We start from the raw sequence: 27,978 nt of genomic DNA, 5'->3' as shown, positions 1-27,978 counted from the left end.
AACGCTTAGGCCTCAACCCAAACACGTCCCCCTTTCACCTTAAATGACAGTCTACCTATTTCTTTATTACCCACAAGGGGCTAAACACAGAGGGGACAAACAAGGACAGACATAGGTATTAAGTCGATTACATCGACCCCAGTGCGTAACTGGTACTTAATTTATCGACCCCGAAAGGGTGAAAGGCAAAGTCGACCTCGGCGGAATTTGAACTCACAACGTAACGCCAGACGAAATACCTATTTCTTTATTACCCACAAGGGGCTAAACACAGAGGGGACAAACAAGGACAGACATAGGTATTAAGTCGATTACATCGACCCCAGTGCGTAACTAGTATTTAATTTATCGACCCCGAAAGGATGAAAGGCAAAGTCGACCTCGGCGGAATTTGAACTCACAACGCAACGGCAGACGAAATACCACTAAGCATTTCGCCCGGCGTGCTAACGTTTCTGCCAGCTCGCCGACAGTCTACCACCTTTATGAAGGAAGGGTACAAGGATGTCGTAAATGTAGTTTTAGATATGAAAAGCATGGTAAGTCACGTCTGGAACCTCGTTGATTAGGATTAGCGAGTTCGTTAAACAAGTATGGTGCCTCAGACACCGTTCGTAGACGGGGGTGTGGATAAGTGGTTCGTTTCGGAACCACTTCGTTTTGGGTTCGATTCTCGTGTCCGCGACAACTTGAGTAAATGTTTTCTATAACCACTTTGTGTCGGCCAATTCCTTGTGGGTAGAACTTGGTAGAGAGAAACTGTGTCTAAGCCTGTCGTGCTCACGTGCGTGCTCGCAAGTATGCTTCTCTCTTTTACATGTTTCAGTCATTTGACTGCGGCCATGCTGGAGCACCGCCTTTAGTCGAGCAAATCGACCCCAGAGCTTATTCTGTGTAAGCCTAGTACTTATTCTATCGGGCTTTTTTGCCGAACCGCTAAGTTACAGGGACGTAAACACACCAGCATCGGTTGTCAAGCGATGTTGGGGGGGGACAAACACGGACACAGAAACATATATATACATATACGACGGGCTTCTTCCAGTTTCCATCTACCAAATCCACTCACAAGGCTTTGGTCGGCCCAAGGCTATATAGTAGAAGACATTTGCCCAAGGTGCCAAGCAGTGGGACTGAACCCAAGACCATGTAGTTGGTAAGCAAGCTACTTACCACACAGCCACTCCTGCGCTTGCGTACGTTTGTGAGTGTGGGTGCGTGCATATGTACGGATGTCTGCATGTATGCAGGGGCGGACCCGGGGATGCTGAGGGGCGCGTACCCACCTCAAGAAAAGAAGTGCGCCCTTATAAATAATGTTATTACGCCCTTTTCTCTTGGAATTGTATTCCCTTCCGACCGTGTGTCTTCCCTTCGAAAATTCCTGGGACCGGCCCTGGTATATATGTATGTGTGTGAATGTAGAAATGCATATATACACACACACACACACACGCACACACACATACATACATATGTATGTATGTATGTATGTATGTATGTATGTATGTATGGATGGATGGATGGATGTATGTATGTATGGATGGATGGATGGATGGATGGACGGATGGACGGATGGATGGATGGACGGACGGACGGACGGACGTACGTACGCATGAAATTTAGAGGAAAACCTCTAATAAACAATTCGATAGTGAAAGACGTTATTCACACCACATAGAAAAAGTTAAATATAAAACTTAAATGGTGTGTGAATTGCTTAACAGAGGTTTTTCACTAAATTTCATACATATATATTGTGAAATTTGATTTAGAATTGCTAAATTGAATTTCTCCCTATAAGTTTGGAATTATATTTCCTAAATTATTATTATTAATTATTATTATTATTATTGAGTGAGGGAGCAGTTCATGCCATCAAAGTGACACCGGGGTAAAATATACGAAGCCCAATATACCCATCATGACTACCCATCTGATAAGGGTACACCAGGCACATGCATCACAACCATATGTGGGCGACATGGTGATCTCATATCAAGATAAACAGCACATGACCTTGCAGGTGGGGCCCAGTTAGAATTTTCTTCAGGTTGAGTAGCCCATCCCGCTCAAAAGGTCCCTGAATAAGGGTTGTTTAAGGATGTTGAAAGAACCACCCATGTTTCCAGAGGTGAATTATTCAAACCCCAAAGTATCCCTCTCAACACATGGCTATGATGCTCCTCCACTACTTCTCCTCGTGATCAGAGATGCACATATTGTCAGCCACTAAGGGACATGCTCAACTGGTTAAGGTCAAACAACTGACAAGCAAATCTGTGGTATTGAGCAGAATATTTGCTGTAGCCCATCTTTTATACCAAGACAAAACAATGTTATTATTATTATTATTATTATTATTATTATTATTATTATTATTATTATATATGTTTGCACGTGTATATGTATGTTTGTATGCATGTGGTGATGGGAGTTTCTCGGAAGCCGAGAAAGACGTTTCTGCAATTTCTTTCTGAACAACCCGCACAGATGCTTTGCTTATAGTAATCAAATATATGTGCTGTACAGTAGCTCACTCTCGCCATTAAATCGACGTTACCTGTACAGGTGCATGGTCAAGTGCTACGCGTCAAGTGTCGAGGAATTGAAAGCACGACCTCGCGTTCGTAAGCGCAACACCCAAACCACCAAGCCATGCGCTCTCAACATGTATGTATGTATGTATGTATGTATGTATGTATGTATGTATGTACGAGAGGCTGTTGGAAAGTTCCTGACTTTGGGTAAAAGAAAATACACGAGGACCATTTAATTACCTCCGCCATGGCAAAGGCGGAGGTATTGTTTTCAGTCGTGTTTGTTTGTTTGTTTATCCGTGGGCAAGATATCTCAAGAACCGCCGGATGGATTCGGATGAAACTTTCAGGGATGTTTGGCCTCGTGACTGGCACAAACTGATTAGATTTTGGAATTGATCGGGTATAGGACTAGGATTCTGGATTATTTTCCCGTTTTTTTTTAAAACTTAACTTTTGAGAGCGGTCATGTTCATTTTTAGTATTCTCGCTTGTGAGGGCAGCCGAGTTTATTTCAGATATTCTCATTTTAAAAATCATCTCTGGCTAATTGTTGAGAGGACGTTGGTGTTGCCTTGGCAGAGGATTGCGCTCTCTGAGTGCTCTTGGAATTGATCGGGTATAGGACAAGGATTCAGGATTATTTTCCCGGTTTTTTTTAAACTTAACTTTTGAGAGCGGTTAGGTTCATTTTTAGTATTCTCGTTAGTGAGAGCAGTCGAATTTATTTCAGATATTCTCATTTTAAAAATCATCTCCGGCTAATCGTTGAAAGGACGTTGGTGTTGCCTTGGCAGAGGTTTGCGCTCTCTGAGTGCTCATGTTATAATTTTATTCAATATCTTGGCATCCATGCCAACCTCCCTTCATCGGACACTAAACTCTGCTTGCGAAGACCTGTTGGGGCAAGTGAAATCGAAATTGAACCAAATTCGATGACTGGCATCCGTGCTAGTGGAGCGCTAACAGCTCCATCCGAGCGGGATCACTGCCAGAGCAGCTGTCTGGCTTCTGTGCCGGTGGCACGTAAAAAGCACCATTCGAACGGGATCGTTACCAGCGTCGCCTTACTGGCACGTGAACAAAACATTCGAGCGAGGTCGTTGCTAGTGCCGCTGGACTGACTCCTGTGCAGGTGGCACAGGAAAAAACACTATTTCGAGCGTGGCCGTCGCCAGTACCGCCTGACTGGCCCTCGTGTCGGTAGTACGTAAAAGCATCCACTACACTCGGCGTGGTTGGCGTTAGGAAGGGCATCCAGCTGTAGAAACTCTGCCAGATCAGATTGGAGCCTCAGTCAAATCGTCCAACCCATGCCAGCATGGAAAGCGGACGTTAAATGATGATGGTGAAGATCATGATGATGATGATGATATTCCCCTCTCAGATTCACACACCTATTGCAGCAGTCCTTCAGTTTTTCTAAGATCTGTAAAAAAATCTCAGAATCTTGAGCCTCCAACGAGGCCTTTCGTGATACTCTTAAAGCCAGGAACTTTTCAGTTTTACCTACAATTCAAAGCGCCAGTTTTTCCATTTCTTTGTCACGCTGAATCTCCTTGAGAACTACGTTAAGGATATGCGTGTCTGTGGAGTGCTCAACCACTTCCACGTTAATTTCACGAGCAGGCTGTTTTGTTGATCAGATCGACTGTAACGTCGTCACATCTGACGGAGTTCCAGTTGTATGTATGTATGCATGTATGTTGTGAAGGCGCGTGGCTTGGTGGTTAGGGCATTCGGCTCACGATTGTATGGTCGTGAGTTCAATTCCAAGCGACGCGTTGTGTCTTTGAGCAAGACACTTTATTTCATGTTGCTCCAGTCCACTCAGCAGGAAAAAATGAGTTGTATTTCAAAGGGCCGGCCTTGTCACACTCTGTGTCACGCTGAATCTCCCTGAGAACTACATAAGGGGTACACGTGTCTGTGGATTGCTCAGTCACTTCCACGTTAATTTCACGAGCAAGCTCTTCCGTTGATCGTATCAGATGGGACCCTCGTCGTCGTAATCGACGTAGTGCTCCTAATGTATGTATGTATGTATGTATGAATCGTTTTCTCCTGTCAGTCAACAGATCCCACTTTTAAAATGTTTATCTTCTATCTGCAGTGTACATCACTTATGCTTTCAAATATTACTGGTTACTTTTATATTTTGGCTTATCAAACCCAATCTAGCATCAAAACACCCTTCATCCAACCCCGTTTCATTATGTAATCGCTTGGTCTGCTAGAAATGGTTGTATAATCTCCTTGAAATGATCTATTACTGTCTTAAATAAAGAGCTACCTGATAATATAGTCATAGACACATGAGCATAGCTAGAGGGGGTTGTAGGGCCGGTCCGCCCCGGGCGGCACTTTTAAAGGGTCTACTGTAGACAAAATGTGTTTTTTGTGGGGGCTGGGGGCGGCAAGCAGAAGGGCCGCCCCAGGCGGCACACTCTAGCTAAGCTAGTGCTTAGATATATTCCTAAAAACATGGGGTAGTCTCCATAAGAAGCCCTTTGATAGGCTCGATCAGAGTTACCCTGAGCTAAACAACGATGATGGTCTTTCAACATGGTAGAAATAGCACCCAAATTTTCCTCAGAAAGCATACCTGCAGTTATAAAAAAGGGAAGGATACTTTGACCTCGGATATAGCCACCATTAACACCACTTAAGGGAGTATAAATATCGGCTGGGCAGTGGACTGAGTGCAGCATGTCCGGATTGTAGGGAGCGTTTATATCTGGAATTACAGAACTAGACTGGTCAGTAGACAGAGTGCTACATGACCAGACTGTAGGAATGGTCAAAGACAGTGATCGGTAAAGTGGTCAATGTTGACCCTTGGGGGTCGGTTGCTGTTTAATAAACATCTGAAACGCTTTTGAGCAAAAAGACTGATGAATTATTAGCAAACTGAATCTGGAAGTTCTATATTTAAGAAATGAGGAATTATGTACATTATTTTCATTATTTACATTATTTAAATTCGACGGATATTTGTCCTCATCTTGTTTGTTGTTAACACATTTCGGCTGATATACCCTCCAAGCCTTCTTCGGGTGTCTTGGGGTAAATTTCGAACCTAGGTTCTCATTCCTAACCAATATGCCATATACCTACGGACATATGGCGTAGTGGTTAAGAACGCGGGCTACTAACCCCAAGATTCCGAGTTCGATTCCAGGCTGTGACCTGAGCAACAACAACAATAATAATAATAACATCGAAAAATACCTTAGGAATGACAACCCAGGTTCGAAATTTCCCCAACACACCCGAAGAAGGCTGGAGGGTATATCAGCCGAAACGTTGTGTTAACAACAAACAAGATGAGGACAAATATCCGTCAAATGTAAATAATGAATCTGGAAGATCGTGCGAATTTAAGACTAAAACTCATTAATTTCCAGCCAAATATCAAACACGTATTTCACATTAAATATTCTGAATTTTTAATGCTTTTTACCAGATTCGTTTATTTTCACTAGATTTCTTTGAATATTAAATATTTCTTATGAAAAATGTGGTAATGACACATACAGAATGAGGGAATTACTGTTTTTAAATCATTTATCTTTATTTTTTTTACTTGCTTCAGTCATTGGACTGCGGCCATGCTGGGGCACCGCCTTCAAGAATTTTAGTCGAACAAGTCGAACCCAGTACATTCTTTTAAACCCTATTATTCTATCGGTTACTTTTACCAAACTTCTAAGTTACGAGGACGTAGATACGCCAACACCACTTGCCAAGCGTTGGTGGTGGTGGTGGCGGTGAAACACAGACATACTTATGCATGCATACATACATATGTATGTATGTATGTATGTATGTATGTATGTATGTATGTATGTATGTCTCTTCTATTTTTTAATTATTATAAATCTTCCACTGAAGAGGGAGCCAGTTTCCAACAAAGATACAAGGCTCCATCATTGGAATGTAGTTAACACAGACAAATTCACATTTGGAAATTGAGAAAAGTCTTGCATATTTTTACTGTTCCACTCACAGATTGCACTTGAAGTGAACGAGTAGGCCGATGAATTTCTCTCTCTGAAAATCCCAGTTTATCCAGATTCTTCTTTAAGCATTTACTAACAAAACTTAGTGCTCCAATTATTATTGGTATGAATATTCATTCATGGTCTGGATAGAGAAGCTGGGGAGTTCGAAGCAGTTTTCCATAGATATCCTCTTTCTCTTTGATTTTCAAAGTGATATTTATATCTGTAAGGCAGCTGACTTCTATGATGGTACATATGTATGTATGTATGTATGTATGTATGTATGTATGGATGGATGGATGGATGGATGGATGGATGGATGTGTGTATGTATGTATGTATGTATGTATGTATGTATGTATGTATGTAGAATGAGTTGTAGCCCAAGCTGTGTCCCATGAAGCATATCTGCGTATTCCAGTACTCTAAAATCGCATTCTTTTATTCTTTTACTTGTTTCAGTTATTTGACTGCGGCCATACTGGGGCACTGCCTTAAAGGGGTTTTTTATCCAAAGAAATCGCAACCAGGACCTATTGTTTGTAAGCCTAGTACTTATTCTATTGGGCTCTTTGCCGAACCGCTAGGTTACGTGGACGTAAACACACCAACAATGGTTACCAAGCGATAGGGGGACAAACACAGACACAAAGATACACTCACATACATACAGGCATACATATATATATATATATATATATATATATATATATATATATATATGACAGGCTTCTTCCAGTTTCCGTCTGTCAAATCTACTCATATGGCTCTAGCTGACCCAAGGTAATAGTAGAAGACACCTGCCCAAAGTACAACGCAGTGGGGTTGAACCTGGAACCATGTGGTTAAGAAGCAACCATGTGGTTAATAAATTCTTAAATTCGCACGATCTTCCAGATTCATTATTTACATTTGACGGATATTTGTCCTCATCTTGTTTGTTGTTAACAAAACGTTTCGGCTGATATACCCTCCAGCCTTCTTCGGGTGTGTTGGGGGAAATTTCATCTTACCACACAGCCACGCCAGAGCATGTGTAGTTGTTATATTGGTGTGATGTATGCATAAGAGTTGATTCTGTCAGAAGAATTTCTAATTGGAGATATCATACATGTATTTTCTACCTGTACAACTTTGTAACTCCTATTCGCAAATGAAACACGTGTAATGATGAATAAATAATGTAGATTTTTTTTCAATCTCTTGGACGAGTTTCTTTCAGTTTCAGCCTACTAAATCCACTCACAAGGCTTTGATCGGCTCGAGGGTGCCACGCAGCAGGACTGAACTCGGAACCATGTGGTTGGGAAGCAAATTTATAACCATACACCCACATATTCAACGATTTAAAAGCTTCAGAATGAACATCAAATGTCAACAATCCCCAGATTGTTAGATGGGTACATGCTTAAAAAAATGTAAAAGCTGTAAAATGAACATGCATCCTCCAAAATGTAATAGGAACTGTAAGACCAAAAACGTTAGGGCTTTCAGAATGTAGACCCGTCCAAAATCTAAGGAGTTTACGATGGAAAACATAAAAATGATTTCAAATTCAGACAATATGCAGCAGCGTAGCTAGTGGTGTGTGAGGAAGATGGGGGTGAAAGACAATTCAGGTGGAGGACAGTTGGGATAGGGGACGATTGGGGGTGGTGGACGATTGGGATACGGGACGATTAGGATAGGAGACGACGGGGTTAGGACGATGGAGTTGGGGAGACGATGTGTTGGCGGACAATAGGGTGGCGGATGTGGGGTTGCCGGACGACTGGGACGGCGCACGAGGGAGTGAGGGAAAACAGGGTGGATGACGGTTGGATGACTGGGGGTGGCAGATGATGGGGGTGGCGGACGATGAGGTGGGGGACGATGGGGGTGGGGACGATGGGTCAGGGGTAAGGGATCTCCATAATAATTCATTGCATATAAAAATATATCTTACTGTATTTATATAATTAAATATTATTAGGAATTGTATTTAAAAAATTTAAATATTCTGATTATAAATACAAGCAATTTAATATTCTTTTATTCTTATTTACAATACGCGTAGTGGTTAAGAGCGCGGGCTACTAACCCCAGATTCCGAGTTCGATTCCAAGTAGTGACATGAACAATAATAATAACATCGAAAAATACCTTAGGAATGAGAACCCAGCTTCGAAATTTCCCCAAGACACCTGAAGAAGGCTGGAGGGTATATCAGTCGAAACGCTAAGTTACAGGGACGTAATCACACCAACATCGGTTGTCAAGTGGTGGGGGTGAGGCGAACACAGACACACACACACATGTATGACGGGCTTCTTTCAGTTTCCGTCTACCAAATCCACTCACAAGGCTTTGGTCAGTACGAGGCTATAGATAAAGACATTTGCCCAAGGTACAACACTGTGTGATTGAACTCGGAACCATGTGGTTGGGAAGCAAGTTTCTTACCACACAGTCACGAACAATAAAATCTGATATGGAACCCCAAGGACCGTATGGACCCCGGTTGTGAACCACTGTGTTAGATAATATTACAAAAACAAAAAGCCTAATGTATATGTGTTTAAGGCGTGTACTTAAACAAATGTGGAATTTGTGAGGTTCATGCCTTTATAAAAAAAGTTAGTGAATTAGTTCTGTAAATGGAAAGAAGTGAAGCTGGTTGGTCTCGGGATTGAAACCGTCTCGGAGAACTGACAGTGGCTGTAGAGGTGAAAGGGGAAGGTTTTTTTATTTCTCACTTTGGAGAATTTTGCGACACACAGCCCCTACGTAGTCGCATGATATACTAGAAGCAGGAGCTAAATCCATTTTGAAGCGTATAACTTCTGAAAATTGGACAGATTGGATAATGTGGTCTGAAATATACTATGTCTTGGAAGATTATATAAGATACAAGGTGACCACGTTTGGAATACCTTTGATTACAGGTCAGTCCAGTTAGGACACACACGCACACACACACACACACACACCACACACACACACACCACACACACACACACCAGCAACGCGAGCCAACAAAGGTGCCTCTATGTGGTCGTTCACTATGCTTGAAATAGCGAGTGAATCCCTTTCGAATTACGCCTGCATTATCTCGAAAAGCAGAACGCATCAGAAAAAAAAAGCGTGGTGGTCACGGCTAGAAGGCCTCTGATCACGTGTTTGTTCAATAATAGTACTAAAAACAACAGCAACAACGGCACAGACATCGATTTTCTTTATCATGAGTCCAAAAATTTACGGAAGGCTATTACTATCATGGGTAAAACCGTGGCCCGCGGGGCTTTCTAAATGGCCCACCTAAGGAAAAGTTACCTTGATTTTTTTTAGTATTGCGGTCCACCTGATGAAAAACTATACCATGTCTCATGCGGTCCGCATCTCCAAAAAAAAAAAAAAAAAGACTGTCTTGTCGATGTCTATACTATAGCGTTCCCTTTCTTTTCCTAGGGGCATTATAAACAACATTCGAGCCAGTGGTTCCCACCCGGGGTCCATGTTGCCCTTGGAGGTTCACGTAAGATTTTCCAGTTAGAATTTACTCTTTTACTTGTTTAAGTCATTTGACTGTGGCCATGCTGGAGCACCGCCTTTAGTCGAGCAGATCGACCCCAGGACTTATTCTTTGTAAGCCTAGTACTTATTCTATCGGACTCTTTTGCCGAACCGCTAGGTTACGGGGACCTAAACACACCAGCATCGGTTGTCAAGCGATGTTGGGGGGGACGGACAAACACAGACACACGAACACACACACACACATATATATATATATATATATATATACATATATACGACGGGCTTCTTTCAGTTTCCGTCTACCAAATCCACTCACAAGGCTTTGGTCGGCCCGAGGCTATAGTAGAAGACACTAGCCCAAGGTGCCACGCAGTGGGACTGAACCCGGAACCATGAGGTTCGTAAGCAAGCTGCTTACCACACTCCACTCCTACAAAATATTTACACATTTTTAAATACAATTCCTAATATTTAAACAAAGATATAATAGATTTTAGATTCTTTTACTTGTTTCAGCCATTTGACTGCGGCCATGCTGGAGTACCGCCTTGAAGGGTTTTTTAGTCAAAGAAATCTACTCCAGGACTTATTACTTTTTTAAAGCCTAGTACTTATTCTATCAGTCTCTTTTGTCGAACCGCTGGTCTAACGAGGACGCAACCACACCAGCATCGGTTGTCAAGCAATGTAGGTGGGAGAGGGGACAAATACAGACACAAAGACACACATAAATACACACATATGCATATATACGACGATCTTCTTTCAGTTTCCGTCTACAAAATCCACTCACAAGGCTTTAATCGGCCCTAGGCTATAGTAGAAGATACTTGCCGAAGGTGCCACGCAGTGGGACTGAACGTGGAACCATGTGGTTGGAAAGCAAGCTTCTTATTTCTTTATTGCCCACAAGGGGCTAAACGTACAGGGGACAAACAAGGACAAAGGGATTAAGTCGGTTACATAGACCCCAGGTACTTAATTTATCGAGCCCGAAAGGATGAAAGGCAAAGTCGACCTCGGCGAAATTTGAACTCAGAACATAACTGCAGACGAAATACGGCTACGCATTTCGCCCGGCGTGCTAACGTTTCTGCAAGCTTCTTACCACACAGCTAGGCCTGCGCCTATGGAAGAAAAAAAAAAGGTAATAGCTTTTAGATATCGAATGGCTGTGAGGGTTTCCTCCGCCACCTGAGCTATATGGGAATCAAAGGGATCCATTGTTAAAAGATGAATGCTGTTTAAACATGAATATGCAATGGTAGAAACAGTAGAACGCACACTACGTTCAGTGAAGTCCTGAGTTCAAACCCGACCATAGACGTATTTGCTAAATTATTTTTCTGGGATTTTTGAAGTAGTTATTTAATTCCGGGTTAGTTATGACCACCACGTTTGGTTTTTTTTTACAGAAATATGTGGTGCCATTTGTTGTTGTAATTGTTGGTGGTGATGATATTAGTAGTGATGGTAGTGGAGGTAGGGGTGATAGTGGTAGTGGTGGTGATGGAGGTAGTAGTAGTAGTAATGGTGGTGTTTGTAGTGGTAGTAGTAGTGATGATGCTGGTGGTTAAAGTGGTAGTGGTGGTAGTAGTGGTGATGCTGCTGGTTGTAGTGGTGGTGGTAGTGGTAGTAGTAGTGGTGATGCTGGTGGTTGTAGTGGTAATGGTTAGGGTTAGGGTTAGGGTTTACGTTAGAAAGGGTCCAGCAGAGGGTTTGACCCCTTTTTGAAGCTTCTAAGACTAGTTGTAGGAAGGAAAAAAGCGGTCTTTGACCAGAGACCCTGCCTGAATGCTTGCATTTAGACTAGGGGCAACGGTTGTAGTGGTAGTGGTAGTAGTAGTGGTGGAAGTACTGGTAGTGGTGGTAGTAGTGGTGATGCTGGTGGTTGTAGTTGTAGTGGTGGTGGTAGTGGTAGTGGTAGAGGAATTGGTACTGGTGGTGGTGGTAGTGGTAGAGGAATTGGTACTGGTGGTGGTGGTAGTGGTGGTTAATGTTATTTCCTGCGTCGGTTCTGATCGAGCAGACTCATAATCAAAAGAACACGCCGGCCATGACCCTCCAATCTTTTTTTAACGTTTGTAGGATCGCATTATCCGATGTGTCCTGTCGTTATTTAAAACAGTAACTGTTTCTGAGTTGAGAGAAATTTGGCTGCTATTTCTACTTTCAGCAGATTCAGTGACCCTTCTCACTCTAATATCAAGCGGGGAGATTTGGTTCCTATTTCACGTAGAGATACTTGATTGACCCTTTGCTCTCAAATATCAAAAAGAGATATTTAGCTGCTATTTCTATACCTAGCACTTCCAGTGACCTTTCTCACTCGAGAAAGAAAAAGGGAAACTTGACTGCTGTTTCAAGCGACCATGTAGAAGATTCTTCATTGGCTGACATTTTTTACGTTAGAAAGGGCCCAGCAGAGGGTATGACGGATCTTTTCGGTTTGAACGGCAGTTTTTTAAAATAATTTCCACGTAACTAAACACTTTTAAAGTTCGTGTACTGATAGAATGTGCTTATAAAACATCTTTTTCTCTTGGCTTTATTGAGAAAATTCTTTAGTTTGTAAGTTGGGTTTTTTTCTTCAGTTTCTGCAATTTCAACCAATCATTGACGTCTATTGAGGTAAAAAAACATTCTGTGCCGTATGAATATGTCCCTCGTTTAAGAAACAGATTGGGCTTATTTACATTTGTGAAGAAAAAAAAGATACCCTTCCCCCCACCCCTAACCCTAACCCTAACTAACCCTATCCTCAAAACAGATTGAAATGCAATAGATCGATACTAGGGTCATAATTATGGGCGACAATTTCATATGACACCGCTAGAAAAAACTGCCGTTCAAACCGAAAAGATCCGGTATGACCCCTTTTTGAAGCTTCCATTACTTTTTGTAGGAAGGGAGGAAGTGGTCTTTGACCAGAGACCCTGCCTGAATGCTTGCATTTAGGCTAGGGGCAACGGTTCCTGTAACATACCGGTTTTTCTATGAGAAGGGATTGCTAGCTTCATAATCATTTCTGGAGTAAGAGAACTCATTTTTATAGCACAATGGAGCCGATTCAGGAAGTGAGAGATAGAGAGAAAGAGAAATCAACCCCGGTGTATGACTGGTATTTATCTATCAACCCTGAAAGGATGCAAGAAGTTGACCTAGGCGGGATTTCAACTCAAAGCGGTAAGATTCAGAACCAATTTTGCAAATCATTCCGTCTGACGCTCTACCAATTCTGCCGGTTAACAAGCAACAGCTGAAATTGCTAATCGATGTTGAAAAGTTCCTGTCTTTAAGGGTGTCGCGAAAGGCCTGGTAGGTGACTCAATCTTCCAAGTTCTTTTACAGGGCTTTAAAAAAAAACTGAAGGACCGCTGCAATAAGTGTGTGAATCTGAGAGGGGGGATATGTAGTATAATATCATAATGAACTTTTCCTCCTCTATTTTCTTTTACCCAAAGTCAGGAACTTAACAACACCCACTCGTATTACTGAAAACTGGGTTTTGGGGATTCACTGACGAAAATCTCTGGTCACTGTACAAGTCCAGGCCAGGCCAGGCAGTTTTTCAACTGTAATTATGTCACCAATGCAGTAGTGGAGTAGAACAAGGAGGGAAATAGGGTCTGTTTAATTACAGTGGTTCTCAACCGGGGTCCACATGACCCTTAAGGTTCCATAAGACCCTTAGGGGTCCATATAAGATTTTGCTCATAAAATTTATGTGCAATAAATTTCTTATTCTTCAATCTTGCACAAAATATTTTCAACAATTTTTTCGTACAATTCCTAATAATATTTAATTATAAAAATATAAAGTGACTTTTTTAAACGATGAATGTCCATAGGGGTCCAGAAAAGTAAAATAGGAATCGAACAGGTTCGAGCGCATGAAATAGTCGAGAACTTTAGTACTAAAATAAATGGAGAATGTTGCAAATGAGAGTGGTTAAGTGTCTTTAAAGGAGGATCGGGTGTTAGGGTTAGTGGAGGCTCGATCTACTAAGACTAGAAATAGCAGGCAAACCTTCTTCAAATTACAACTGCTACTGACTTTAAGTAAAGGGAGCAGTATATTAAATGAGAGTATAATTGTGGAGGCGCATGGCTCAGTGGTTAAGGTGTTGGGCTCATGATCGTAAGATTGCGGTTTCGATTCCTGGACCAAGCGATGGGTTGTGTTCTTGAGCAAAACCTCCATTTCACTTTGCAGCAGTTCACTCAGTCGGTAAAAATGAGTAACCCTGCAATGCGTCAGTGTCCCGTCCAGGTGGGGAATGTATATACCAGAGAAACCGGGAAACCGGCCCTATACTCCTTACTGAGTAATGTGAACTAACATTTTAAAATTATACCATCCCAGAAACTCAGAAAATGACAGGATGGTCATGGCTGGAATAACGTTAATAATAAGACAAACAACATCAACAACTCCAATAAAGTTCTTTGAATTCTTGTACGTAAATTATTTGACTTAAAGGAGTTTGTTTAAAGGCCAATAATTAACTCATTAATTATCTATATATGTATCATTATCCAGAATGCTTTGCAGCCTTTCGTTTCACAATGTTCTGAGTTCAAATGCCGTCGAGGCCAACTTTGCCGTTCATCCTTTCGGGGTCGATTAAATAAGTACCAACGAAACACTGGAGTCGATGTAATCGACTTAAAACCCTCCCCGCAAATTTCAGGCCTTGTGCCTACAGTAGAAAGGATTATTATTATTATTATTATTATTATTAATTATTATTATTATTATTATTATTATTTATTTTTTTTTTATTATTATTATTATCATTATTATTATTATCATTATTATTATTATCATTATTATTATTATTTTTATTATTATTATATTATTATTATTATTATTATTATATTATTATTATTATTAATAATAAGAGGGTGGCAAAGTAGCGAGCTAGCAGAATCGTTAGCACGCCGGGCAAAATGCTTAGCGGCATTTGTCTGTCTGCACGTTCTGAGTTCAAATTCCACCGAGGTCGACTTCGCCTATCATCCTTTCAGGGTCGATAAATTAAGTACCAGTTGAACACTGAGGACGATGTAATCGACGAGCCCTAACTCCAAATTTCCGGCCTTTGTGCCAACATTGGAAACAACTAGTTATTATTATTATTATTTTATATAATTGTCTTTTTCCTTTGAATGGTTAGGAGTCAAGTTCAACTCGGGTAGTATTTCCGGGTGATCTTGTACTTGTTTCCGAACAACTGTTGTGTATGACCCATATGAGACAAATGACCAAATATCTGGGACGGCACTGCTGCTGCCACACACACACACACACACACATCCTGGACTACAACCGGGAGAAAACAATTAGATTAAAATAATAAAAGATTTATTTTACTCACCAAACAAACTACCGTCACTGATCGATTCACAGGCGGTGTACTGTTCTTTTGTCTTTCTTTCTCCCCATCTCTCTCTCTCCCTCTCTCTCTCTCTCAGCCAGCTAGCTACAAGATTCTCTGTTGATTTGCAACTAATACTTCTATCTATCAAGCAAAATTGTAATTACTTAACACCGCTAGACAACATACATGTGCAGTAAACACAATTGTTTACAAGGGTTAATTTCGCCAAAACTATGAATTCACATTAAATTCTTTAAAGCCTGCATTCTCAGATAACAGAATATTTTCTATTTACAGTTAGAAAAATATTTTCAAAAATAAACGCTAATGAACAAACTGAATGTAAAATGCAGAAACGACTCTCTTATTTTCTTTTTTCAAGACTTAGGGTTAATTTTACTTAATTTTAATTAAATTGCTATTATGTAATTTTTTAAATATATAAATTTGTAATATCGAATTTTTAATATGTATACCAATCTCTCCACCCAGAATACACACGTCTGTAGTTCCTTCTGGCATCCTTGCTGTGTTTCCACCTACCACCCCTCATCTCACTCAACCGCATTGAACACGAGACGACTCTGCTCGGTCGTTCGACTTGCTAGAAATCGCAGCCAAATTTTTTATCTCAAATGACGTACTACAATCTAAAGGAATGGACAAGTTTGATAATATGGACCTGAAGTACGGAGGTCTGAGTATAAGATGAGATGATCAAGGCTGGAATATCTTTGATCGTAAGTCAGCAGAAAGAGAACGGAACATTAAGATTAAACAACTATTACAGCACCACTAACACATACTCACCTGCCTTCACACAATAACGGTTTCAAATTTTGGCACAAGGTCAGCACTTTTAAGGGAGGGAGTAAGTCGATTACATCGACCCCAGTCCTCAAATGGTACTTATTTTATCGACCCCGAAAAGATGAAAGGTAAAGTCTATCTTGACAGAATATGAACCCAAAACGCAAAAGATATGAAAGAAATACGGCTGAGAATTTTGTTCAACTCGTTAACGATTCTACCAGTTGGCCGCCTAATGTCTTCGCACAATAATTCTATGGGCACAAGGCTATGGGTCCTTTGTACTATGGGTACGAGGCTTAAAATTTTGTGGGGAGGGGCGAGTCGATTGCATCGACCCTTAATGTTCAACTGGTACTTATTTTTATACATTCTGAAAAGATGAAAGCAAAATCAACCCAGAACATAAAGAGCCGGCAGAAATGGTCGCAGCATTATTCAGCCACGGCGGGATTTGAACTCGGACAATAAAGGGAGGTAATTCAAAACCATAAGACCGTCTGCTATTCTACTATTGAACATACACATACATGCCTTCATATGCATACATACACACACACACACACACACACACACACACACACACACACACACACACACACACACACACAATATATATATCGTGGCACTCCGTCGGTTACGACGACGAGGGTTCCAGTTGATCCGATTAACGGAACAGCCTGCTCGTGAAATTAACGTTCAAAGTGGCTGAGCACTCCACAGGCACGTGTACTCTTAACGTAGTTCTCGGGGAGATTCAGCGTGACAAGGTAGAACAGAAACAGGATGAAAGAGTGAGAGAAACTTGAGATGAAAGAGTACAGAAGGGTTCGCTACTACCCCCTCGTGGAGCTTTAGGTGTTTTTTGCTCAATAAACACTCACTACGCCCGGTCTGGGAATCGAAACCGCGAGTCCGCTGCACTAACCACTGGGCCATTGCGCCTCTACTATACTATATATAACCAGTGGTGAGGGCAGCGGACTGGATAATTGTCAGCTTATTACAGCTATATCTTACGTATCTTTTTAATAGAAGAAAGAGAACATGCACACAAACCGAAAATCCTTACTAACCATAGGCCGGAATCACAGGTTTATCCGACCCTACCTGGTGCATATCTTTTCAAGTAACTGATTGTATTTGAGTCTTTATTTTACTATATATATATATATATATATATTATATATATATATATATATATATATTATATATATATATATATATATATATATATAATATATATATATATATATATATATATTATATATATATACTTCGTTTTTGGGATTTGGTTTGCAAGATTATTTATGTGAGTTCGTGTGATGAAGCATATTCTGTTGTGTCTGGGGAGTGTCATTCTCTTTTGGTGCCTTATAATTTAACACACTCACCGGTAGAATTTCCACTTATTTCTATTTTATTTTTCTAAGATTTTCGTTGCGTCTTGCAACTTTTTCAAAACTATTGAAAAGGTTACAAGACACAACGAAAATTTTAGAAAAACAAAAAAGACATGAGTGGAAATTCTACCGGTGAGTGTGTTAAATTATAAGGCACCAAAAGAGAATGTCTCTCCTCAGACTCAACAGTACACACACACACACACATATGTATGTATATATATCTGTCTACACACACATACACACACACACACGCGCGTATTTTTAATTTTTTAAAAGAAGAATAATGGGATTTGGTGGTATAGAGTCCTATAAAAAATGTATTGTATAGTGTTTTGTTGCTTCCCCTTCCGTTTCGGTTTCAAACCTCTCCTAGGATTGACTTAACTATTTCATCTTTTGTGGGGGTCGATAAAATTAAATATGAGTTGTTGCTGTTAGTGTTGGTGGTGGAGTTTCTCCCAGCAAGCCATGCAACCCTGGTTGAGTAAACCTCAGAACTATGAACATTCCGTACTGTCTGTAGGACTATATTATCGGATTGTATTCTGTCCTTATATTAGATGACATATATTTGGCTGCGGTTTCTTGCAAGTGAATAGACAACGTACTGCTGGGGGTCTATACTCCTCCATTTCACCAACGAAATTTCTCCCGCCGACGGATCTCTAATTGTGTGTGTGTGTGCGCGTGTATGGCTGTGTGTATAGTACATTGGTTTGTATCGGACGAATGCTCAGTCCATGTTGTAGAGGATATGAATATATCTTTTTCTTTTACTTAAACAGAGTTTATCTAGCGATTCGAGTTTCATGTCACTAAGTTCATCAGGTGAGAATATGTATATATATATTTATATATGTAGGTCCGGGGTTGATTCGGGGTTAACCACAGTAAATAAGGTACTCAATACATAGCAGAGTAAAATTAATTTATTATATAGAAGGAGCTTCTACAGGACTAGAACTGTTTCATTCAAGAGAAATCTTCAGGAAGCTAGTTAACAAGAATTGTATATATGTATAAATGCCAATACAATTCTTGTTAACTAGCTTCCTGAAGATTTCTCTTGAATGAAACAGTTCTAGTCCTGTAGAAGCTCCTTCTATATAATAAATATATATATTATATATATATATATATATATATATATATATATATATATATATAATATATATATATATATACATATGTGTGTGTGTGTGTATGTATATGTATATATACAGACACACATACGTATATACATGTGTGTGCGTGTGTGTATGTATAAGTGTGTAGTGTGAAGGCACGTGGCCCAGTGGTTATGGTATTGCATTCATGGATCGCGAGATCGTGGTATCAATTCCCAGACTGGATGAAGCGTTGCATTCTTGAGCAAAACAATTCATTTTGTGTTGGTACAAGTTTACTCATTGGTAAATGAACAGCCCTGCCACGGACTGGTATTCGGTTCGTGGCAGGGAATATTGGCCTGTCTGCCTAGCCAGCGATGGCGGTGCATCATTCGAAAGTTGAAACAATGCTCAGCGCATTGTGACCAGCGGTCGATACAGGGAAACCTATCTATCTATCTATCTATCTATCTATCTATCTATCTATCTATCTATCTATCTATCTATCTATCTATCCATCTATTTATCTGTCTATCTCTCTACCTACCCATCCATCCATCCATCCATCCATCCATCCATCCATCCATCTATCTATCTATCTATCTATCTATCTATCTATCTATCTATCTATCTATTTGTCTGTCCGTCCGCCTGCCCGTCCGTCTATCTGTCTCTGTGTGTATTTGTATGTATGTGTATGCATTCATACATATTCATGTACATATATATGTGTGTGTGTGTCTGTACGTATGTAGCTGTAATTATATGCACGCGCACATACACAGACAGACATACACATACACATTTTAGTGAAATAAATCACATACATACATATATGTACACACGCGGTTTATTATATACTAACAATTCACCCCTGGTACTAAAATTGTGCTCCCCGATTTAAACTCTTTGTAGGCACCACTGTCTAATGTCCCTTGTCCATTCTTAAAAATACGTGGCCTTGCATCTCAGAATCGTCCGTTCTGGACAAAGTGCCTTGTGGTATTCGCTTCTGCCTCTTAACGGTGAGTTTCTCTATTGCAACCTGTCTCTCAAGACGGGAGTAAGAGTAAAAATATATCGTAAAGGATATGAAATAGTAATGGTGGGGGAGGTAAAAATGTAAAGAAGTGTTCTTTTTTTTTCGTTAATGGACAAAATAGGCGCAGGAATGGTTGTGTGGTGAGAAGCTTAGTTCCCAACCACATGGTTCCGGGTTCAGTCCCACTGTGTGGCACCTTCGGTTAGTGTCTTGTACTATAGCCTCGCGCCGATTAAAGCCTTATGCGAGGATTTGATTGAAGGAAACTGAAAGAAGCTCGTCGTATATATATATACTTATATATATGTGTGTATGTGTGTGTGTTTGTCCCCTACCGCCGCTTGGCAACCGGTGTTTGTGTGTTTACATCCCTGTAAATTAGCAGTTCGGTAAAAGACACCGATGAAATAAGTACCAGGCTGATAAAAAAAAACATAAAGCAAAGAAAATCAAATACTGGGGCCGATTCATTCGACTAAAAGTTCTACAATGCGGTGCTCCAGCATGGCCGCAGTCCAATGACTGAAACATGTAAAAGATAAAAAAAAAAGCTAAAGATATACTATCACACAAAGAAACAAAACATCAATTTCTTCTCTATGAGGCAGTGATTAGCTATTTCGAAAATCCACCTTTCAGAGTTTGGAAACGGGCGAAACAGTGAGAATTTACCCTCTCTACGTTCTGTGTTCAGATTTCGCCAAGACCAGCTTTTTCTTTTGTCCCCACCAGGGTCAATAAAATAAAGTAGCATTCAAGTACTTTATTGATGGTATCGATTAACCCCATTCCCTCTAAAAACTGCTGGGCTTGTACAAAAAAAAAATCGTGATAGGTTTGGCGTGTTAGTAACGGATAAAATGTCTGGGTGGCATTTCTTCCGGCTCGGCTCTTTACATTCTGGGCTCAAATCACGGTGCATAAATCAGAAGCGATCATTATTTTTGTTGTTGATGTCGTTATCACACCACAATAATACCTATTTCTTTACTACCCACAAGGGGCTAAACACAGAGGGGACAAACAAGGACAATACCAACAATTAGCTATAAGCAAATGAACAACGCAATGACAACAGAAGCAATAGTGCTGTAAAACAGCTACAGCAACATGAGCCATCATTGAAAACCTTGGCAATCTTTCGTCTCTAGTAGACCTTTCCGTCGATTTCCGTAAAAAATTTTTTTTTTTTTACATATGGGCTTGCGGGAACTTTTGAAGTAATGAGAGCGAAAGAGACTAAGAGAAAGCGATTGTATGACGAGGTAAGTTCTTTTGAAGTTACCGTCCAGGGGAAGCATTGATGGACATGTGTGTGTGTGTGTGTGTGTGTGTGTGTGTGTGTGTGTGTGTGTGTGCGTGTGTGTGTGTGTGTGTGTGTGTTTGATGGGGTGTGGGAGACAGACAGTATGTTGTGTAAGTGAAGTGCTTCTGTTAGTGTGTGTGAAAGAAAGAGATAACTGAAATTTTTTACTCGGTGTATGTGTATATGTATGTATATTACTTCAAAAGTTCCCGCAAGCCCATATGTAAAAAAAAAAAAATTTTACGGAAATCGACGGAAAGGTCTACTAGAGACGAAAGATCACCAAAACCTTTTTGGTAATTTTTTTTTAAGTGGTCACAATATCTGCTAGAAATAATACCCTAATCTCCCCCCAAAATTATACCATAATATCGTACATACATGAAAAAGAACGCCTGGGAGAAGCTAGGCCTAGAGAATCTATCAGAAACAATAACAAGAGCTAAAAAATAATAAAGAAAGGCCCTAAATAAACGAACGAAACAAGAGTGGTCACGATTCAAATGTTTTGTCATAGGTCTGTGTGCTCGGTCAGGGCTGACCTGGGGCTAACTAAAATATATTTCTTTATTGCCCACAAGGGGCTAAACATAGAGGGGACAAACAAAGACAGACAAAGGGATTAAGTCGATTACATCGACCCCAGTGCGCAACTGGTACTTTATTTATCGACCCCGAAAGGATGAAAGGCAAAGTCGACCTCGGCGGTGTTTGAACCCAGAACGTAACGCTAAAATAGCAACAGTAATTATTGCGGCTGCTGTTACTACTACTACTACTACTACTACTACAACTACTACTACATCTACTACTACTATCACATTGACAACAACGGACAACAACAGCAAATAGCGCGACAATAACAAGCACGACATCAGTAGCAGCAGCCACAGCAGCAGCAAAAGAAGCTGCTGTAGCGCCACAGCAACAACCAGCGACAACACTGCACCACCAACACCACCACCACCAACAACAACAACAACAGCAGTAACAAAGCAAGCGAACCTGTACATGGTTGCTCGATCAGCTAGAAATAGTGACCAAGCTTCCCTCGAATCACACCGCTATCGTCTTAAGTGTAAAAAAAAGACAGGACAGGATACATAGGATAATGGTAGTCCTAGATTTGGTTCCTCTAAAAAGAAAGGGATGGACACGGTTGGAAGGCCTTTTGATCATAGGTCTTTCGATTACGGCAGATCTAAAGGCTCGATGATAATAATACAAGAACAGCAATTATACGACCTGCTAGAAATAGCAACGAAATCTTCCTCAGATTATACCAACTGACAGACAAGACTGGATGGCTACGGTTGGGATACCTCTGATCATAGGTCTGTTCGGTCACGGTTGACCTGGGGCTGAATAATGACCATTGAACAACAACAACAACGACAAAATTACGATCTGCTAGAAATAGCCGCTAAATCTCCTCAAAAAACAAAAGTGGATGGCCATGGCTGGGCTGGCATACCTTTGACCATAGGTCTATTTCGATCACGGCTGACTTGGGACTAAATAATTATACGACCTGCTAGAAATAACAACCAAATCTCACTCAAATCGCATCGCCACCGTCTTATGTGAGGGACAGACAAGAGTGGATTGGTATGGCTGGGATACTTTTGATCAAAGGTCTGTTCGATCATGGCTGACCTAGGGCCAAATAACAAGAGCACAATATCAAAGATGACCAGCTAGAAATAGCAGCAGACTCTTCAAATCGCGTTCTCAAGCCTTAGAAAATACGGAAGACAAACCCCACACACATACACAATATCACATATATGTATATCTGTGTGTTGTGTGTGTGTGTGTGTGTGTGTGTGTGTGTGTGTATGTGTGTGTGAGAGAGTGTGTGCGTGTGTGTGATTGTCACACGGATCGACTGGAACGGGGCTTTTAAAAGGGAGGTCTGCTCGATTTGAGACATAAACCAGGCGGTAAAAATTGTCATAGCATCAACTACGAGAACAACATCCATGACAACAACATCAACAACAATTAGCCTACCTTTAAAATGTTTTAAATGTAGCCTTATTCCGTGTTTCTTCTTTTTATTTCTTTCTTTCAATAATTTCCTTCCTCTTTATCTTTTCTCCTTCCGTATATATTCGTTCTCCTCCCGTAACTTCCTTTGTTGTTGTTGTTGCTGTTGATGTCACTCTTCTTCTTCTTCCTTTTCTTTTTCTTCTTCTTCCTTTTCTTCTTCTTCTTCTTCTTCCTCGTCTTCTTCACTTAAAATAGTCGCCGTAATCGAATCTCCCACGTTGATGCTTATCAAACAGAGACGACACCAACTCCCACCACCACCACCACCGCCACCGACATCGCTCCCGCCGCCACCTCCGTCAGCAACACTAACACCACTACCACCACCACCACCACTTATACCGCCACCTCCACTACTACTACTACCACTACCACTACTACTACTACTACCACTACTACTACCACTACCACTACTACTACTACAACAACAAATGTGACAACGCTTACAGCAAATGGCAACAACAAAAGCAAGTAGCAGCAGCAGTTGGAACTACTACAACTACTACTACTACTACTACTACTGCTACTACTACTACAATCGGGCAATGCACTGTCTGTTTATGTGTGTGTGTGTGTGTGTGTGTGCGTGTGTATTTATAAATGTGATTGTAACTGGTGTGTGCACTTTGTTGTTGCTGTTTAGCCCTGGGTCAACCCCACCCAGAGAAGTAACTTTATGATCAAGGCGTTCCAGCCACGACTACATCATCTTTAATACATATATACCCATATATACATACACTCTCTCTCTTTCTCTCTAGCGTGAATTTAAATACTGTCTATATTAAATGTTTACATATATGTGTATGTATATATGTATGTATATATGTATGTACATATATATATATGTATATATATGTGTGTGTGCGTGAGTGTTTATATGTATGTATATATGAATGTATGTATGTGTGTGCGTGTGCGGGCCTGTTTGTGGTGTTGTGTGCGTGTGTGTGTGTGTGCGTTGTGTGTGTGTGAGTGTGTGTGTGTGTGTGATTGTCACACGGATCGACTGGAACGGGGCTTTTAAAAGGGGGGTCTGCTCGATTTGAGACATAAACCAGGCGGTAAAAAATTTGTCATAGCATCAACTACGAGAACAACATCCATGACAACACATCAACCAAGTAGCCTACCTTTAAAATGTTTTAAAGTAAATGTAGCCTTATTCCGTGTTTCTTCTTCTTCTTTTCTTTATTTCTTTCTTTCTCTTCTTTCTTTATTTATCTTTCTCTCCTTCCGTCTTATCTTTCTATCCTTCCGTATATATTCGTTTCTCGTAACTTCCTTTGTTGTTGTTGTTGCTGTTGATGTCACTCTTCTTCTTCTTCCTTTTCTTTTTCTTCTTCTTCTTTCTTTTTTTCTTCTTCTTCTTCTTCTTCGTCTCGTCTTCTTCACTTAAAATAGTCGCCGTAATTGAATCTCCCACTTGATGCTTATCAAACAAGACGACACCAACTCCCACCTATACCACCAGAACACCCACCACATCCTCCCCCACCCACCACCACCACCGCCACCGACATCGCTCCCGCCGCCCCCCTCCGTCAGCAACACAACACCATACCACCCACCACCACCACTTATATACCGCCACCTCCACTACTACTACTACCACTACCACTACTACTACTACTACCACTACTACTACCACTACCACTACTACTACTACAACAACAAATGTGACAACGCTTACAGCAAATGGCAACAACAAAAGCAAGTAGCAGCAGCAGTTGGAACTACTACAACTACTACTACTACTACTACTACTGCTACTACTACTACAATCGGGCAATGCACTGTCTGTTTATGTGTGTGTGTGTGCGTGTGTATTTATAAATGTGATTGTAACTGGTGTGTGCACTTTGTTGTTGCTGTTTAGCCCTGGGTCAACCCCACCCAGAGAAGTAACTTTATGATCAAGGCGTTCCAGCCACGACTACATCATCTTTAATACATATATACCCATATATACATACACTCTCTCTCTTTCTCTCTAGCGTGAATTTAAATACTGTCTATATTAAATGTTTACATATATGTGTATGTATATATGTATGTATATATGTATGTACATATATATATATGTATATATATGTGTGTGTGCGTGAGTGTTTATATGTATGTATATATGAATGTATGTATGTGTGTGCGTGTGCGGGCCTGTTTGTGTGTGTTGTGTGCGTGTGTGTGTGTGTGTGTGTGTGTTTGTGTACTCGCGCCTCTTTCAAGGGCTACATTATCTTATCCAATGTGTTCGTACATCAGAAGGTAGGGTATGACATTTGAGGGAGATTTGGCTGGTCTTTCTAGCAGGTTCAATCAACAACCATATATCTACATATATACATTTATATATATATATCCTACAGTCACCCCCTCATTGACTTGCGTCGTGTGTAATTGCCACAGTACAGAACAGTACAGTACACTTTAGCAATACTGGGGGGGACAAAGTGCACTGTAGTGTGATATAGTGAGGCGTAGTATAGTATAGTATAGTATAGCGTAGTGTAGTGTAGTGTAGTGATCAGTGGTATAGCATTTCTATATTACATGATGTAGCGTACTGCAGCGACTTGTGGTGTGTGATGGCTAAGTGTAAAGTGTCGCCTTAGTGGTCGTGTTTTCGTCGTTTTGTTATTGATTTCACGCAATGGTGTTAACGTAGTAGTAGTAGTAGTAGTAGTAGTAGTAGTAGATTTGTGTTGTTTGTTGTTGTGATTTAGCGAGAGTTTTGTGGAGTGGTGCAGTCTAATCTTATTGTGATATAAAACGTGTTAACAGACCAACGTGTCGTTGCTGTAATCGAGGGAGTTTTTAAACCCTGGGTCTGCCTTAATCGGGTACACTTTATATGATCCGAGGCGTTCTATCTAGCCATGAACGGACGATACCGCCTTTTATTTATTTATTTATCTATTCATTTATTTATTTATTTTTTTTATCATTAATTTTGTTTTAACAGGAGAGGGAGGCTGCATTGTTCAATGTATGCTTGCATCGCTCTCTGCACGAAGGGAATTTGACTGTTATTTCTTGTGGGTGATGCGACCATGTCGAGACACCGCAGTGTAGGGCTTGGTAGAGTTTTTGGTTCGATAATGCGGTGTAGAGTTATTGCGGCGGTGGTGATGGTGGAGGTGGTGTTATAAATCGTAGTACTGCATGCAGTTTGGTGTGAACTACATGAATATATGCTGCAGTGTGGTGAAATATAGTTATACTATAATGATATTATAGTTTGGCCTAGTGTGTTATCTTATAGTGATGTAGAATGAGTATAGTATAGGTATAGTATAGTATAGTATATATATATATATATACACACACACAATACTATGTAGTAAATTGCTGTATTATATAGTGTTGTGCTTTTCAAGTTAATATAGCATATAGTATAGTGGTCTGTGATATATTTTTTATATATTGTATAGAACAGTATAAAATGTGATATATGCAGCAGTATAGAATGGTACAGTCTGGGATATTATCTATCTATCTATCTATCTATCTATCAATCTATCTATTTGTCTGTCTCTCTGTCAGTATGTATGTATGGATGGATGTATGAATGTGTTTGTATAGTACAGTATGGAATGTGTTGTATGTAAATGTAAGGCGTAGTCTGGGTATATATATATAATATATATATATATATATATATATATATATTATATTATATATATATATATATATAGTGCAGTGTAGTGTGTTTATATCGTTATATAGTGTCGTACAATACGCTTTAGGGTGCTATATGTACCATATTGTGAGATATTCTGGTATATATAGTGTGGTATAACGCGATAAAGTGGGGCCTGCAAAGCTACCGTAAACTAAGTGTTGTGTAGTGTATTATATAGTACAGTGTTCTACAGTAAACTTTAAAGATGCTTTGGTCGTTTTGTGTGTAATATAAGATGTTGTTGGGGGGGGGGGGGGGGGGTTATAACGTGTGTGTTTATGTGTGTGTGGTGTGTGCGTATGTGTGTGTGTATATGTGTGTGTGTATGCGCGTGTGAATCGGTTAGATGGTTGATGTATTGAAAGATGTACCGTTAAACAATTCTTAATGAAGTGGCATTTACCTTTTTGATGAGAGGAAGAAAACAAAATAATTTAGTGACACTTGTTACGGACTGTAGTAAAAAAAAAAGGTGGGGTGGGTAGAATAATTTAGAGAATTTAAGAATTTCACGGACATGTACAGATGTATACATAGATATATATATATATATATAATGTGTGTGTGTGTGTATTATATTACCATTATATATACGTTTTAGTATAATACGAGTGTGCGTGAGGGAAAGAGAGAGAGAAAATGTGTGTAGGTATATGTACATATATGTATATGTCTGTTACACACATATAATGTATATTATGTGTATGTGCATATACACGCATGTGTATGTATATTTATATATATATATATATATATATATATGTGTGTGTGTGTGTGTATATATGCACGCATGTGTATGTATATATTATAGATAGACAGAGACAGACAGACAGACAGACAGATAGATAGATAGATAGATAGATAGATAGATAGATAGATAGATAGATAGATAGATAGATAGATAGATAGATAGATAGATAGATAGATATAGATACGTGTGCGTACGTGCGTGTGTGTATTTTGTGTGCTTATATGAAATAGTGTGGTGTGGTGTGATACGTTAACGTACGGAATACAATGTGTTAGCAAGTGTGAGCATGCATGCGTGTGTATATGTGTGTTTGTATATTTGTGTGTGTGTGTGTAATTCTGTGTGTGTGTGTCTGCGCGCGCGCGCGTTGTTTG

The 27,978-nt window shown here is 40.2% G+C and overlaps 1 protein-coding gene across 2 annotated transcripts in view; it reads right to left on the bottom strand.

Annotated features, from left to right (window-relative positions):
* Nucleotides 1-23,479, bottom strand: part of LOC115217445 — a 127,676-nt gene extending 104,197 nt beyond the window's left edge. Inside the window, exon 1 of one of the 2 annotated variants that reach the window (XM_029787145.2) lies at nt 23,130-23,479. The gene's annotated coding sequence lies outside the window, so the exon portion shown is untranslated. Of the gene's footprint in view, nt 1-4,625; nt 4,639-23,129 lie in introns of those variants that run through there. The other variant, XM_036507377.1, reaches the window with a different exon arrangement.
* Between the last annotated feature and the right edge of the window lie 4,499 nt (nt 23,480-27,978).

The sequence above is a fragment of the Octopus sinensis genome, linkage group LG11, assembly GCF_006345805.1.
Source record: "Octopus sinensis linkage group LG11, ASM634580v1, whole genome shotgun sequence".
Taxonomy (NCBI): Eukaryota; Metazoa; Mollusca; class Cephalopoda; order Octopoda; family Octopodidae; genus Octopus; species Octopus sinensis.
This window is presented reverse-complemented; position numbering and strand designations above follow the sequence as displayed.